The 17,044-nt window shown below is 27.0% G+C and overlaps 1 pseudogene; it reads right to left on the minus strand.

Moving 5' to 3' along the window:
- Positions 1–1,650: 1,650 nt before the first annotated feature.
- LOC113867396 lies at positions 1,651–4,809 on the minus strand (annotated as a pseudogene).
- Between the last annotated feature and the right edge of the window lie 12,235 nt (positions 4,810–17,044).

Consider the following 17,044-nt stretch of genomic DNA (forward strand, 5'->3'; position numbering starts at 1 on the left):
GAGCAGCTTTTTGTTTTTTTAGAAAAAAACTCAACTTGATTCAACTTTAATCAATAAATCTATAATTTGATTTTTTTTAAGGACATGATTAAACCTAATTAACTTCTATTGTATGTAATTGCGTGTGGAGTAGTTGTATGTAATTGCGTGTGGAGGGGTTGTGCATATGACTCACGATTCCTCGATGTAACACATTTATATATTCATGATCAAGACAAATTTTATTGTATCTATTCTTATATTCTAAGACAAACTTTTATATAAAATAATATTATTTTTATGCATACATTTTTTAAGTTTAAACAACTCTATCTTCAATTTTAACACTTTGTCTTTCTATATAAGAACCTTCACTATATTTTTATATTTTCTTTTCTTTTTTATATATTTTTCTCATCTTTTCATTCAATGTACTTAAAAAATGAGGTGCACAGTAAACATTAAGACATATTTTAGTACAATTTTTAGATATATTTTACGTTGCTTTTCCATCATAATTAATGAATTTTAATATTGTCATAAATTATCAAAATGAAAGTATAGATTTAATTAAAAGAACATTCAAAAATGTTGACCTAATTTTTGCTTTAAACATTGTTCTTCTCAAATCGCTTACCAACTATACAACTTTAAAATTATTTTTCTAAGAGACTAAAGTAGCATAAAACTTATTGATAATATATTTTTAACACACCTTTTTAATATAAGTTTTATTGTTTAATAAATTTTATATTTACTTTTATTAAATTACATGAATCTCACTATGCATTTAATACGATGGATATAAATTTATTAAAATATACAAGTATATTAACCACGGTCTTAAGATCATTGATTAAAAAATTAAAGTTAATGTCATTTTTCTATAATTTTTAATGTATGTTAGCATAATTTTTAATATTTTTTCCTTTAATTCTTTAATTAACAACTATAAGACATACTAATAAATAAAACTCAGATTTTTAATATTACATTTTTAAACTATTGCTATAAATTACTTAAAATCAATTTTAAAATTGACGTTAGCAGAGTTTATTATACTAAATATATCAGAAAATTACATTACTGGAAAAGAATTATTTACAGTGAGATTATCATGGAGAGGATATGAAACTTAAAATAATAAAATGTATTTATTATTTCTCAGTAGTCAATAACATCATAGTCATCACATCACAGCCATGGTTCCGTGCGTACATTGATAACATCAAAGGAACGGTTTTTGTCAGAAACCAGAATGCAGAATTAACACAAATGAAGATTGGTTCTATGAATGAATCGTTGAATATTCTCTTCGTTAAGATTCTGTTGCCACCATTTTTCAAACCCTTTCTTAGTCAGAAACCAAATTAAATTTGTCATCCGCAACATCCTTATACTATTTTTGTGCATAATTCATAATAAAAACCACCCGTATCTAGTTGGTAATAAAAATCTGAATCATCAAGATAATTAAATTACATTTTATTTTGTACAATATTATTAAAATGAAATACTTTATTAATTATCCCGCACCACACATTAGCAGTTACAAGAACATTGGTAATACAAATTAAAAACTTATTCTTTCTGTATAAAACAAATAAACTATAATTTTAATGTTGTCCCTAATTCACTTAATCGCCAACTTCCTTTATCTTCATTCAAGATTTACCATTTGAGCTTTGCCGGGAAATACTGCAAACAAAGGAAATGAGTACATCACATCAAAAAAGAGAAAAAAAAATAGATTTGATTTGAATTTTAAGTTTAAAAAAAATAAACAATATCAAACTTTAAGATATATAAATCATAAAAATTTTATAGCCCACCTTCTCAATGAGCGACACATAGTATGGCTAACCTTTTCAACATCAATCCGAACATCGCTCTTGCTATAGAGATCATATTTCCTGTGTGTTTTGTATCATAGAAAGTATTAGAAACACAATCAATTTGGTTATTTAGCATGTTTAGGTGAAGACATGGTATAAATTGATCTGTTAAAACCAAAGTAATTAAAAATAATTATCTTACTGAAATATTTCAAGCCACTTTAGGTTCTTGATGTCCTCTTCACTGTACAAGTGTTTGTATGCTCCTGTCTGGTACAATGCTGCAAGATTATGTATAAATTTGAAGTTACGTGCTATTGTTATAATTGTTGGATATTATTTAACGACATACTATACAATTCATAGCTGAACCAAAAAAATTCTATATAAGTCGTAGCAGAACTTGATAAAAATTCGTACGATGGAAAGAGTGATATCGGATAATGAACAAGGCCTCCATAGGTAAGGTGGTGCTATTTCCCTTAGCGACCTGCAGATTTCAATGCACTGTTAAATATTATTTTTTTATGAAAATATGAAATGTTATTATTTTATTCCTTATAAAAAGATATTTAACTATTAAAAATAACAAATTTTATATATTTTTAGTCTTTAATAAAAGGCTCAGAGTCAGAATATATCATTTTGTTGAATATAGAGAATAAAAATAAATAAACTTATATAAGAATAAAAGTAAATTAAAACTTATCATATTTTCAACGATAAAAACATGTTTAAGTCTAAATTTAATTATATGACATATGCATGACATGTTGACCTTCACGTGTGTATGAACTTACCAAATACATGTACTCATCATGTCCCCACGACATAAGTACATTTTCTAGTCCACATCCTTCATCATATTTTCCATTTTTAGTGTTATAAACTGGATTGCTATAATCTATGCTGTCCTTGAAATACTGCAATAGGAAGAAATATTTGTGAGAGCTGAAAATTTATCATCACAAACATGAAGCATTATTATTTTTCTTGTATTGGAAATTTAGCAAATACCTTGGAGTGAGTATTTGCTTCATGAAAAGCACAGCCAAGAGGAAACGAATCTCCTGCAACATGGATAGTGTTTTTGTGTCAGTAAATACGTAAATCATGAGTTTGGCAAATGAAAAACCCGCAACAAATATTCTTTTATATTTCAAATCGTGAAAACTATATATATTGTGGTAAATCGTTGACATTCTATTATTTCCAAAATTTTATATTTGTAGAAAGTCGTATAGCAGACAATATCAACTGAGATCAATCATGAAAAGTGTCAGATAATTTGGTTTATATTTCAAAATAAAACAATCATGTTAACGTGTCAATCATAATAGTATTGATTATTCAAATTTTATAAAAATGTTAGAAATATTAAGGAGGGATTCTGAAATTTCTCGAAGATAGAATTAGTTTTATATAATTTACTCAAAATTGTTACCATAAGTTTAGTGTATAATTCTCACCAACAACAGCCCATTGAGGAAGCCCACCAAAGCTGGGAAGGAGAAGAACCTTTCCAAGATCTATAAAACCAAAAAAGAAATGACAAATGATAAACATTTTCAGCTGAAATTATTCATTGGCAATAATATAGGCATTCCAAGTATATAAGTTGGAGAAAGCCATATCTAAGGATTGATATTTATATAAAATTCTGTGTGATGATATTTATTTGAACATTGTATATGAGTATTGTGTACCATGAATGAGAGCAGTCAAATGCAACCAATCTTCATTAGGGTAGTCTTTTCTAGCAGCTTCAGCTGATTGCAAAGCATGCTGAATTTGAGATTCTTCCAAATCAGGATCACTTGCATCCATGATTTTATCAAGCATCTCACAACATTCCCATATACCCATTTTTACTTTATTCAATTTTCCATACTCCTCCCTCATCCTCTTGGCCTGCAGTAATTTAGTCATATCAGATATTACGCATGCAAGTCATTCTAATATTCTTGAATATTTAAGAGTTTATTTATATAAATATTTGGGTATGAAACATTAGAATGTCAAACGTCGTACATGTATCATGATAAAATACATATAAAACATGAAAAACGTTTTATGTACTGTTAATAGAAGATATATTTAGGTGTGTTTTTTTTTTAGTTAATTACTTCATATAAATTATATTGGGTATTTTTTTTATCATTCTAAATCTTGTTATGGTTATAATGTATTTTTAATTGTGATGTGATTATTTTTTAATTAAATATTGGTTGAGCTTCCTTTATTCTTGTAACAATAATTAATGTAGCTGCATAATTTTATACAGCGGTATTTTACAATAGTTTTCAAAATATATAAGGATTAGACAGACTCCTTACTAATTCTTTATAATCTACACTCTTACAGAAATTTATTTGGTCAACGATGACAGGCTATGACGAAGACATTTTTTAAGCCTCAAACTAAAATCCCATGCATATATGCATGATATAATTAAGAAGCTGCATGTTAAAGTATATTTTTAGTATGAGTATATATAAATATATAAAAATAATAATACACAATATTTCGCATGTGTTAATTTTTAATAGTTTAAATATATAATAGAATTATAAAACGATAGTGTTTGACACATTGATGCAATCAAGTTTGCTTACAAATTCAAATGTTTGGTTCGTGCGTTGTAGTCGGTAAAATTCCTCCACAGACTTTTGCCTTTCACTTTGACCATAGTAATCTCTGCATTGTATTGTATACTAGCTCAACATGAAAATAAACTAAAGATAATTACATAAATCACACGATCTCATTAAATTCATAAATGATGTATAAAAAATTGTTTAAGACAATAGAATGAATATATATACCTGAAAGAGTTGCCATATGAATTGATATCAGGGACTACAAATCCATCGTTTGAGGGTGGCTTTGGCAATGGAAAGCCACCATCCAACACCAGTTCATGCTGAGAATGCTCATTGTTCTCCTCAATTCTTGGAATTGTCATTAGCTCAGGTTGCTCAATGAGGATAGTCATTTTTCTTAATGTGCAGTGTAATATTGCAAAATGCTAGGAAGAGGAAATCCTTATGAAATTGCTATGATTGAGCTGATTGTGGAAAGGGGGTATATATAGTTGTTAAGCACCTTAGTACACTGTTAAAAAATATTAATACAATTATCCAATTTGTTCTTACATCTTTAATTTTAAAATATGATTTAAAATGAATTGTTTTTAGGAATCAACTATACATTCTTAAATTCAATAATATGAAATATTTAAAATTAACAAATGATACATGTGTATACTCTCATTTATTTATTTTATAATGATTTAATTCCATTTTCTTAGTCGTTTTCTGTAATATTATGCTACTATTTGTCATGTGGTTGTATTGATCCGTTTGAAATCCATCTCATCCTCACGTGGCGTCGGGTCAAACAATATCATGATAAGAACACGAGAACCGCCAGTTATTACTTTGTCTTTTTTTATTTGTTGTTTTTTAAGGAAATTTTTGTGTACAATAACTTATTACTTTATAATTTTAAGATGACATTTATGATTGTTTTCTTCATTATTTCACCATAAAAAGAAAAATTAAAATGAGAATATAGAAAATATTCAAATAATAAATAAGAGAAATAAAACAACATACTAAAAATCTGTAAATAATTTTACTACAAATGAAGAAATTAATTAGTTGTTGTGAATACTAGATAAAATTCTAAAAATATATAAAAAAATAAGTGAATAAAACTAGATGGAATAAAACTTACTTCATTGATTTTTGCATTTAAAAAAATATTTATTTGTAATATATTTGGTGCACCCTAAAAGTATTATTATGTAAATATATATATTACGTGCTTAAAAAATAATGAAATATAATCTTTATTTATATAATTTTTTTATTTTTACCAAATTATTTATTTTTAACACGCACAATTAAGATTGAAATATCAAAATATTATAATTATTAAAATCAAACTGTATTAGTCAATTCAAATAAAGCAACCAATTAAGTCACTAAATGGAATAGTTTTTCATCTAAAGACAAATATTTTTTCAATTTTTTATCCTAAAATATCTTGTAAATAGATAAAGATCCGTGTATAATGTTTATACATAAATTATTACTATTTAATAATTTCTTATAATTTTATTTTATAACATGTATTATTATCTTTAAAATGTTAATCTAAACTTTTAATTAACTTAATTTTCATACAATTTTATACTACTTCTTGATTTTGTTTACAATAAACAATTACAAATATTTTTAATTAAAAAATAAAAATTATTTTAAATTGTATTAATCATTAAACTTTTTATACTTTTATTTATAATGAAATGTTTGTTACTAAGATAGCCACCATTTATCCATGTAAGTGAACACATTATTTCATTTAATCCATAAAACATAAATTAATAAACAAAATCGATAAACACAATGTTAATGGATGATATTTATATGGTTATGTTCGTAGTCACCAGCAAATTCATACGTTGATCCACGTCGTAGAACTATCCGTCTGGGGCTTGATTTTAACATCAACGTCCCATGTCGAGGCTGCTGAATTATATATATTAATATAATTCATTCAACACTTTATAGTAATATATATATTTATATTTACTGTAATATGCATACTTTTAGAATTAGTTAACAATAAAAAATCAATTCTTAACCTTTTTTTAAATAATGTTTTGACAATGTAATTTAAAACACGTAATTGATTGTTAATTGCAAATACATCTATTAATTGCTAGATATTACTTACTTTAATAGATTATTATATTAAATAAATTTAATTTAAAGAGATAAGAATTTTAAAATATAAGAAAAAAATTATAAAAAATAAATATGAAAGTCAGAGGAACTGAATATTTAAAATTAGGAAATTCAAACTTACATTAACATTAAAATATAGGACTGAAAATGCAATTAAGCCTCTCTTTTTTTTGTCAGATAATTTTGTTTTTGTCAATATAAAGATCATGAATGGGCAGCACATCCATGTTTCTCACCAGTCACTACACCTTTTTTAAGGCTAAGCACACCGTGCAATCTTGGGCCTATGCAACTTTTTTTGTATGTTTTTTTATCTTTGTTTTGGGTTTAGGATAGTAGTAGACAGAAGCTTGGGCTTGCTAAAGTATCACAAGGGCTTTGGTCCATGATAAATCTATGCATTTGAGGAAATAAATTTTTGGAAAAAAAATGAGAAAGCAAATTGTATTTCTGGAGAATTATTTTAGAGCAAATCCCTAATGGGAATCTTGAAAGATTATTTGAATACTAATTTAGTGCTTCAAACATAAGTGATATTAAATTGATTTTTAACTGATCATCGCATTGTATCAACTTAGTTCAAACTCCCATGCTTGGATTCCATTCGATTTTGAAATATTTGTTTTATTTGTAAGATAAGTTCAATATATTAGAACTTGTAACAAAAAAAAATTACGTTTCTTTTTAATACATTTCTGGTAAAAAATAAATTTTCTACCTAATTAAATTTATACGACCATACATTTTAGGATTTTTCACTTCACTTCTCACTCTATTACTGAGATTATTCTCAAATTTACAATAAATCACATCATAGTAACAGTAACACAACTAAGAAATGTGGTGAAACCATGGTACCTTTCTCTTAATGAAAAGATTCACCCTAAATTAAATAAGGTTTTTGAATTTAAATATACAAAAATAGTACATTTTTATTAAAAAAACATTGAATTATAAAAGTATACTAAATACATTTTTAATAAAATCTTATCATTATTAATTGCTTAAACTCAGTTTTAAATGCCAAATTCATTTGTGTAGGATAGTAATTGATTGGGTTCTGTGCTTAGCAAGTTACCATCTGAAGTACTTTCCACTAAATAAGCTTAATTGGGGAAACATAACTTTTACCCACAATGCAATCTTCACAGACGCACAATCCTTTTTCTTCTTATTTCGCTGCACTTATTGAATCGGTGACCATAAATTTGAAATACCCAATTTCATCTGTGAGGAAAGAGTTTGTGTACTATTTAGAAAATGGGAATTTTATTAAAATGCATGCATGTATATGAATGTGAAAGTTTTCACAATTTGGTGCAAACCATATCAAACTCTACATTTTCCTCAATATTTTCCTACTAATTAAGCTTGTTAAGATTTTGCAACCGGGCCCTGTAGCTAAGCTAACGGATAAATCATTAACTATGTGGGCATGGAATAGTTATTATTAAGATCTATACTATGCCTATAGACCTTAGAGAATTTACTAATTTCTGGCTCTCTTATTTGGTGTGGTCCCACCCCACTTCATTGCCCTCTGATAAAAACCACATCAACTTTCTAAATTCGGCTTTCCATTAACACTATTATTATTGTTGTTGTTGTTGTTAATTGTTATTATTATTTTGCTCTTCTCTCACGTCAATACCTACCTTGGCCCCCCAATATTATACAGAATCAAATATTTGCTTTGGCTAAGCACAAAAGTTCCATTGCTCTGCCTTCCTAAGCTAAGCTAATGGATAAGGATATAATCCTCTTTTAGATTCATAGGTTCAATCTTAAAATACAAGGCAAACCTCATTAAAATACATTGCATACCCATTACGCTTTTGGTCAGTGTTGAAACAATTACATGGAACGATTATAATATTACCTGCACGGCCAAGTTGCATAACTACCCATCACCATATGCTAGCTTCATGTCTTCCATGGCTTTTGAGCTGCATTTGGGCCCCAACTTAGCTTCATTCGCTACGCAAAAGTATGTTCCACACACACCTTTTTCAAAACTATCTATGTGCTGTTCCTCATACTACAAGGATTCCCTAAAAATCAATGGATTTCATTAACCAATTCCTTTCACATTAAACATGTTAAATTAGTTCAGTTTTTCAATAACTTCCTATAATTGTAGATGCCCACAGAAAAAGAAAAATACGAGGTTCAATATGCTGTATATGGTTGTGAAATTCGTAATAAGTAAACTTGGATTAGAATGTGGTTCAATTTGTCGTATTTGGAACCATCGAAGTTTCCTAAGCTGGTTTAGTATGAATTATTTGGACAAGGAAACATATCACATCAAGTTTACAATTGCTTATCAGATATTTAAAGTCCTTTGAATGAGTAGCAGAATCAAAACATGTATAACCATATATCCCTCTCAATGGACATGAAATATCGATCACTTATATATAGGAAATATCAAAGTGACATTTGTAACTCGATTATTCATGAATTTCAACTATTGACAGAGATTACAGCAATACGGCAGAAATATAATCATGTTCCCTCGTTTCTAAGAAACTGCGAGGAATGACAATAAATATATGTGGCAGAAAAAAATTATCATAAAAGTATTAAAATTATTAAATTTAAAAAACTCTCAGTGTGAAAGATAAAATTTACAAGTTATCTAAATAAATAAATAAATAATTCTACTTTAATAAAATAAAGGCACTTAAACAACCAGACCATAAAGCTTCCAAATATATATATATATATATATATATATATGAAAAACATCTCAAAAAGGTATAATTACTGTGTAAATAAAATATTTTGAAAATAAAAGTAATTGACTTGGCGAGAGAGAGAATTAATTTCAAAGAAGAATCATGAAAATGAACTATAAATTCAAATTGCAAGGAGCTCACCAGTAAAATAGTAACAGACCATGTTAGAGGATGGTATCATTTAATACTACATAAAGGCTTTAGCTGTTGAAGAAGAAAATAAAGAGAAGATTAATTTTGTATAATACTTTATTATGTAATGAAAATTATTGCAATATATTAATATATTGATGTGTTTGATTCGATCATAAAAAGTAGCATATATACTAACCCTTATTTATATTAAGAACATAGCTTTTTAACTAATGAAAGAAATAAGTCATAATAAAATAAAAATGTAGTAATTGATTTCAAAAAATAGAAGAATCAGGGAAAGTAATCTTAAACTAATATATATAAATATATGGACGATGTTTTAAAATGTTTTTATATATATTCTTACATTTATATATCCATAATTAAATTGAGGTCTTGCTTTTATAATTATTACGATACGGCATAGTTCTAACTTGAAACCTGCCCGAAAGTTTCAATATTATATACTTTAATCATTTAAATTTCGATTTGACAAAAATTTGCCACAGAATGAATAAACAACTTTCATGATCACCTGCAAGAATGTATCGATGTGTATGGAAATGGTTGTTATCATGGGAATGTTTTTACACATCTAAATAAATTCCTTATTCTAGCAAATTGCGTATGCTCATTCACGTTTCAGTAGTTTTCCTTTTCTTTCTTTTTTTTAAGAATACAGTTTATTAAGTTATGTCATCTATCTTTATGCTACATTTAATTTATTATTTAACGTTTTAATTTTATATAAATTTTTGAATTCTTATAAAAAAAATTACGTTCTATATTCTATAAATATCATACATATTTATTTATTTTGGATCACTAAGTTTACTTCTAATATACTGATCTAAACGTGTATCTTTTAACATGTTTAGACGTTCATATATCTTAAATAATTAAGGATGAAAATATATTAAGTTAAATTTATTATTAAATATTGCATGGGAAGACACTGCCACTCTGGGGCGGCACAAAGCGCATCCTCGTACCACAAAAACTTAGCGTACAGGCACAGTAATATAAAGATTTATAATTAAAGAGAGAGATATATGGTCACCAAGTCAACATATTAGACACACTTCCAAAATTCATGTCATATATTTAGTATAAACTATGTTTCGTTAGTTCTTCTGAATTAACTTTGTTTTTGTTTTGGTTCAATCACTTTCAGTTGGGCAGGTCACCAGATCCTCTAAATCCCACAAATGTTGACAGCAGCACAAGGGAGACGTTGCTATCAGTATCACGTTATTGCACCATAAATCTCACCCCTAAGGTCTTCCCACAACCTCACCATATTTTCATTTGCATAATTATAAATACAATTTTACTTCCAAGTGTTTTTTAATTTATTTTAAATTTACTTTAATACGATTTATTTTAATGTTGCAAGTTTTTTTCTTCATATTAAACTAACACAGTTTAAATCACATACCTATTTACAGTATTTAATGTATCTCTACGGAGTAGTTGAGTGAAGTTATTCTATAATCCACGGTTTCCCACTCTTCTCTACTGATACAGCTATGTAAAAGTTTATTATTTATAGAAGAAATTTAAACTTTACCATTTTAATATGTATTTTACTTATTTAGTAATCACATGCACACTAAATACCTTTTTAGTAATCAGTCACATATTCGAGGATAGTTATTGAATCATAAATAGTCCATAAACCATATCTGATATCCACAGCATCTTGGTTTTCTTTAAAACTACAGTAGTTTTATACTTTTAGCATCTATAACTTTACCACTTTGAATGTTAAATTTTTTTTTACCTGTTGAATATTGAGTTTAGTTACTAATTAAATAATCTAGAATGTGACTTCACAAGATTTAGTTATAATAATAACAAAGAATACATCAAAAAGTCGCAATAGTTAAAATGAAAACATTTTGAAATATAATCTCACTAATGAGATATTGGAAAATTTAAAATTAAAAAACACGAAATGTGTAAAAATTCCAAATAAACATATATAAATAAATTTTAAACAGTATAAATTATATAAAAAAAATATAGCTCCTGAATATGCTTTATGTGCATATCTACATGTCATTAAATTGTCAGTTCACAGATGGATTTAATGTATGCTTGATTTAATTTATTTAAATAATAATAATTACTTTTGCCAAATACTTTTAAAAATAAGTAAATATTTTTAAATGGCTAATTTTTTCCAAACACACATTTAGAGTATGTTTTCATATTTAAAAACTAAAAAAACATATAATTTTAGTTTTTAAAAATGCAAACAAACATGTTCTTTTTGTTTATTTCGCAAATTTAAAAATTCCTTAATTGTTTGGACAAAATAAAATTAAAAAAATAATTTATAAAACAGTTTGTAGTAAAACTCACTTCAATAATTACTATACCTAAGAAAATGATCTCCAATTATTAGCTAAGAAATATCTTTAGTGTTAAACAAAAACGAATGAATTCTAAAACAAAACTGTTGCCTTCAGTCTTATCTTATCTTATAATAAATATATATATAAAAGGTAAAATAATATAATTATTTATTATTTTTTTGAATTTAAGTATTTTATAAAAGGTCTTATTAATCCATATTGTAAGAGCAATAGTAAAAAAATTAATAAATAATATTTTTATTATAAATTACATTGTGATACATTAAAAATTGTAAAAATAATTTATTTTTACATTTTTATAATCAATAAAATAATCTTAATATTTTAATTAATGTCCTGAAAAAACTATTTATAATTTTTATATAAATGCAACTAATTATTAATTAATAATAATTAAGTTATAACTTTTTTTTTACTTTTCACGTTATTTCACCCAGCAAAGTGATTTTGAAATCTTACTTTCAAGATTGATAAGTCCATCCTCCATAAATCATGGGGTCGCCGCCCACTTAGATCAAAACTATAATTAATTTGGAGAAAACTGTCATTTTTTTATATATATAATACTTCTATGTGATGATTACTACTACTTGAAATTGATGTTAAATGTTAGGAGAGTTATTGTATTTTTTATTTTCTTCTTAAAAAATGGTATTTAAAAATATAATTGGATCCTAGTTAAAAGGGGAAAAAAGTATTTTAATGCCGTAAATTTTTAACAAAATATTTTTAGTTTCTGAGTAAATATTAAAATACATTTTAATTTTAAAAAAGTGTTTTTCTTAGAAAGAAATCTGTAGAATAAAAAAGAAAAAAACTAGACTGATTGTTAATGTGAAACTCAACGTTTATTTCATATTTTTATTTTTTTCTGCTATTATATTACATAACATATTATATTTATTATTTCTTGCTTTTCTGTTTTTACTTTTTGTGCAGATATATAAATCGTAAAAAACATTTTCCTAGCACGAGTGTTTCTCAATCTCCTCTCTAAAGTGTTGACATTATTTAATTTTATTGTTTTGTACAAAGTCAATATAAATGTATTGTTACAGATTATTTATTATTACCTATGTTCGTATGTCCATGTAATACCATGTCACTATGATATGCCATTGTATTTGTACATAGTACATACATGTATATATAATTTTAATCAATCATTAAGTGTTTTTCTTTTTAATGTAGCATTGAAGTTTGAATGGCTCGTTCATCGTTAGGGTATACACGTTGCCTGTGCTTACATCAGAAATCACATGCCATGATTCTGCATGTTTATTCCTTGCCTGCAGGGGAAGTAAACAGGATTCACAATGGTTTTGTCCTAATTCAAGATTAAAGATGCCATAAGCAACCAAACCAACCCCATGTGAACTCATGTGTAAGCAAAACTCATTTATATTTTCAACGTTGAGAGCAAATCATTGTTTAATTGGAGTAACAAATAGTAATTATCTTTTCATTTTCTAAAAATATACATTTTGTATATCCAATGTATATTAAAAAAATTCTATTTAAATATTTTTCATCTTAAAAATTACTTTAAGTTTTTCATAACTACGTGTTCTTTTTTTTATCTTCATCAATTAATGTATAAATTTCTTTAATACATATTTATTTTAAAGATAGATAAAATTTATTTTAAATCGTTAAACAAAAATAAAATATATATCTTAATTAATCTCAATTATGAATTAATTTAACTTCAATTTATTTATTATAAAATAAAATAAAATTTCAAACGTCAAAATAAACAGAAGCTAATTAATGCAACACATGGTACTGGGTATGTAAATTGGTCCAACCTGAAACGTGTTAGCTTATGCACGTTTGCGGTTAAAGAAATCAATTCATATAAATTCGTATTTATATGGGAAGATTGAAGTTAAATGGACCAATATTTATGATCATATTATAGTTTAAAAATTGAAAATTTTGTTTAAATATGTCATGATTTTCATAATTTATTAATCATGATTTTCGCTGCCCCCCATATACCCTAGCAATACGGTCACTGACTCACTGTCTTCCCTAGTTCCATAGAATTAATTTTATATTCTTAAATATAATCAAAATACATATTTAAAATAAAATAAATTATATATTTATATTGAAACATGACATTTTTTATTAAAAATATGTTAATTTTGAATAATTAAAATTAATGTTAAGAAATCGATTAAATGACGTGCTCCCTTCCTTTATGAGTATTTTTCCATTCTATTATATGCAATGTGGAGAGCTTCGGAGTTGATGGTAACGTAGGGTGTCTTTGTCGACGTAATAGAAAAAAATTTTGGTTACCTTTCTTTATTCCTTAGCTTTTGAACGATGATTTTGAAAATTATTACAAGTAATGATCATAATTTCTGACCACTAGATATATTTGTGGCCAGAAATTTATCCACTAATTACGGTGAACTGGTGCTGTGCTTTTCTATAGTACTGGCCAGATATTTTTTCCACTGCATCGATGGTATTATTGGTATCCTTCAATTCGTTGATCAATTAATGTTCTTAATCTGTTCCAATTATAAAAAATATAAATGTGTTAAATATTAAACGAGAAAAATGTTTTATCATTCTTTTGTACTGTGTACTTCTCTTATTATAATAATAATATTTAGTTTTTCTTATGACATGAAATATTTATGATTTAAAAAAACCAATGAAAATTATAAATTCATTTGCATTTAGGTAATAATATATGTAAATGAGAGAATAGGAAAAAAAAGATTCTTTAAACAAAATAAATAATTTAAGATGACTTTCTCTCTTATTCTCTTAAATTAGGCCTTTACTCAATTTTTATTAAATTTGCAAACATTCAATTCGTGAAAGGTAGTTGAAATTCTATTAATTTCTCTCACACATTGGTGTCTCTGGTCTCTGCTCATTGTTGACCAGAAAACAAAAAAAGACTTCTCATTCCCAATGTGGCAATGCTTTTATTTATTCAACAAATAAGTTGATGATTTATTTAACAGAAATAAAAAATAATATTTATTTATTATTATTTTTCTTTATTCTTCCATTCAATCAAACAAGTCAAAATACATAGTTATTTCTGGTAAAGGTGGGGAACATTAAAAGAAAATGAAAAAAAAATGATATTGATTACAGAAAACAAGTATAATTGAAAACTGCGTGACAGACACAAACAGGAATCACGCAAATCTCGAGAGCGATAAAGAACGAAAAATGAACACGTGGGATGATTTTAGAATAAAAGACAAGATACACGTGTATGGTCAAAGAAGGAGGGGACACGTGGAGTGGGGTATGCATACACATAGCAGTTCCAATCAAATAAATAAATGTATGGAAGATTTTTTATTGAACATTATGTCGGAAGGTACAAGGGCCATTCGTGTCTTCCTGAAGGCCATGTGTCCCTCATTTTAGTTGTAACTAGGGTTAGCAAACCCTTGGCACAGTTGCATCTCACGATATTATCAGCTTTAGACCCTTCAAACACACTTATATGTAAGAGTTTTTTAGTTATTGTATATATTTAATTACGTAATCACCCTTATTTACTTTAGATTGTGCTAGTCTTGTCTTTCAGCAAACGTCACTCATTTATTAATATTTAATAACAGCACACAGAATAACCTGTTATATTTTAATCTTGTCGTTTTCACAGCCCGAATCTACAAATTAAACCGTTAGTTTAAAATTACGATAAGAGACAAAAGTTAACTTAATAAACGAGCAAGTCTAATTAATGACTTAAATATACGTTGTGCCTAGTAATTCAACGCTAGATTCACGACAACTAGCCCTACATGCCCATGCTACGACCAATAACTTTAACATACTGGCGCATTTGTGGCGCTGCCCTTTGCTTGATGAGACTAGTTTCATATGATATTCACTAGTCGTGTTTTCAGATTTCATCAACCTTTAGAATGAGAGAATAAAAGTGAAAAATTGTCAAATATTAATTCAGAATTAGTTATATTTATAAAACTTAATCAATCATCGTTACATCTTTCAGCAAGTATTACTCAGCTGCACCCGATTCATGTTATATACACATAAAATAAGAATTTGATTAGAACAAAACTGACGAGCACAATGTGTATGGAAGATATTTGATTAGAAGTAATAATATTTGTGTACCAAAAAGTGGAATAACGAAAGTAGTAACAGAAGGAGTAGTTGGAGATTAGCATATGGATAGAGTTGTCTAGAATACAACGGAAGAATGCAACGTGTACGGTAACAGAGGAACGGGTAAAAGGACAAAAGAAGGAGATGCATGTGGCGTAATCGTAGAAGAGCTATTAAAGGAAAGGACGATCAAAGGCGATGGAAAAAGGCCAAGTGTAGCGTGTGCAGAAAGGTGTCAGAGATTGCACTAGTCGTCTTTATGCTTGTTGCTGCTTAAAGTTTGGCACCCCCTCATCTTTGATGCTCCCTCTTCAGTACTCTCTATCCCTTTTCACATGCCCATTTCAAGGTTATCCTCCACGTTTCCACCCATTTTGTTTCACTTAGGTGTGACACCAATCATTATTCTACCCAAAGGATTCACATAGGAATAAACCCCACATCAACACATTAGATGCATATGGCCAAAGGATAAATAAAGAATGAACTCTAGAGTTGGTTCTTAATCAATGCAGTTTATCTTCCCACATTAAACTTAATTTAATGTGGTGCTTCATTTTCAGCCCACATCAAACCTTGTACAATTCACACGTTTTCGATGAACATGATATATAGCAACAATAAAGCTTGTTAATGAGTTTGGAATAATAATAATAATGTGGCTCCTCACTACTCAGTTAAATGAGTTGTTTTTTCTAGGTGGCTGTCGGTACAGATACAAACGATCAGAATCGTTTTTATTAAAATTTAATGTTAAATTAATTATTATTTTTTAATTTTGTACTTCAATATTTAGAAATTACTTTAAATTTTGATTAATACAGAGAAAAGTTGAACGAAATATTTTTCAAGAACAAAAACGCTTTTGATAAGGATTGTTAGTCAAGAAAGCTATTTTAATTTTAACTTCGCAATACACGGCGCGAGGAAGCAAATATTTTCTTTCCTCAGACCAAGGTCGTTGGTGTTGACTTGTTGTTACTTATCTTTTTCTATTATTATATATATAAAATAAAATAAAATGCAACGATAGAATTAATTAATAAGCATAATTAAAAACACTTCTCAACGTTTGAATTAAGGTGAAGATGTTAGAATGA

This window comes from Abrus precatorius, unplaced genomic scaffold (genome assembly GCF_003935025.1).
Source record: "Abrus precatorius isolate BTA unplaced genomic scaffold, Abrus_2018 Scaffold5, whole genome shotgun sequence".
In the NCBI taxonomy this organism is placed as follows: Eukaryota; Viridiplantae; Streptophyta; class Magnoliopsida; order Fabales; family Fabaceae; genus Abrus; species Abrus precatorius.